Below are 1,984 nucleotides of genomic sequence, written 5' to 3'. Positions count from 1 at the left end.
TTAATTTATATATATTTATGAATATTCTTAAGTTTTTCTTCTATTAATTTCCATTTTCATTATATTGTAATCAGAAAAGATAGTATTATTTCAATCTTCTTAAATATTTAAGACATCCTCTTTGATCGCACATGTGACCTATCCTGGAAAAGGTTTCTTGTGCACTAGTGAAACGTGTATTAATGTTGTTGGGGAAATATTCTGTATGTGCATGTTAGGTCCTTTTGGTCAAAGGACATACTGACCTTCTGCCTGTATGTTCTATCCATTGTTGGAAGTAGGGTAGTGAACTCCCCTACTATTTTGTGTTTCTGTCTCTTTAGCTCTTCAGTTGTATTAACATTTGCTTCACATATTTGTGTACTCTGATATTGAAAATAAGACATAGCCAGAATTGTAGCTATGTCTTGGGTTAGCAGTTGAAGAATACTGACATGTGACATGGTCCTTGGAAGTTACCTGGGATCAAGTGATGTTTTTTCACATATTATTTCTGTGTAGATCTAAGTGTTGCCAAAGAGGAACTTCTAGGTTTAAATAGACAAAGCAAAAGCAGAAGAAAAACTGAAACAGCTTGAAATCTCAGCATAAGAGATTTTTGTTCTTTATATGAGTGGCAAACCAAAGTTCTTAGGTATTTCATGATTTTTTTAAAAAAAACCTCCTTCAGTATGAGCATCTGAGAGTGAAAGATTTTTTTGGAATATACATATTTAGAGAAGATTTAATTTTTAGCATGTTCATACTGCTAGTCTGAATCAACCTGAAATGCCTGTAAGAAGGAGCTACTAGTGATTAAGAATTGTTTGGGAAAATAATAATTTCAGGACATGGTCTTGAATTTGTTTGGTCTTCACACCATAGACCATAGGGTTGAGGAAAGGAGGGACTAACAGGTACAGGTTTGATAAGAGAATGTGAACATACGGTGGTATGTGAGCACCAAACCTATGTGTGAAGAAAGAGAAGAAGGCAAGGAGGTAGAACTGTAGGAAGACACAGATGTGGGCAATGCAGGTATTAAAGGCCTTGAATCGTGCCTCCTTCTGGGGCAACTGAAACACAGTGATAAAGATTTGAACGTAAGACAAGATGATAAAGATTATGTCAAACCCTAAGATACTGAAGGCAACAAAAAGACCATATATCTTGTTGATCTGGACATCTTCAGTGGCCAGCTTCACAATGCCCATGTGCTCACAATAAGTATGGGAGATGACTGTAGTTCGGTAGAGTTTAAGACGACATTTGATGAGCACCAAGCATGGTGTTGCAAGAATGGCAGCCCTGAGTGTCACCCCAACTGCAATGTGGGTCAAGAATTGTTGGGAGAAGATGGTGACATGTCCCAAGGGGTCACAGATGACCACATGGCGATCTAGGGCCATTGCCAGTAGGATGCCTGATTTAATTGCCTGGAATGAGTGAATAAACCACATTTGTAGAAGGCAGGCTGCAAAGGAAATCTCTGGCAAATGAAACCAGAAGATGCTTAACATTTTGGGAAGAATGCAAGTGCTAAGTGCAATGTCTGTGGCCCTCAGCATGGCCAAAAATATGTACATGGGCTTATGGAGGCTGGAAGGAAACCTAAAATTCAGGAATTCCCAATCACAGCGAGGAAATACATGACACAGAATGAAATCCCAATCCAATGCTGCACTGACTCCAGCCCAGGAATCCCAGTGAGTGTTAGGACGCAGGCATGAAGACAGAACCATTGGGTATGAACATGATGATTTGGGCTGTAGAATCAAGTAATAGTGTTGCTGTTTCATCTTCTATTCCCTGTCAAGACATGGGAATATTATTTTTACATGAATAAAAAATAAGAAGAAATTACTTTATTTTAGCAAAGTATACTTTAGTTAGGTAAAGCATATTCTATCTTCTCCTTCCTTTATCAAAATTAAAATAAGACTACAAGCTTTATTTTAGCAAAGCATACTTTAGTTAGATAAATGATGGTAATCTTCTCATTCCT

General features: G+C 37.6%; 1 pseudogene; it reads right to left on the bottom strand.

The window, feature by feature from the left end:
- Positions 1-788: 788 nt before the first annotated feature.
- LOC118003997 lies at positions 789-1,734 on the bottom strand (annotated as a pseudogene).
- Between the last annotated feature and the right edge of the window lie 250 nt (positions 1,735-1,984).

This window comes from Mirounga leonina, unplaced genomic scaffold (assembly GCF_011800145.1).
Source record: "Mirounga leonina isolate KUSES-001 unplaced genomic scaffold, KU_Mleo_1.0 Mir_92, whole genome shotgun sequence".
Lineage (NCBI taxonomy): Eukaryota > Metazoa > Chordata > Mammalia > Carnivora > Phocidae > Mirounga > Mirounga leonina.
Note: the sequence above shows the minus strand (reverse complement) of the source record. Positions and strands in the feature narration are given on the sequence as shown.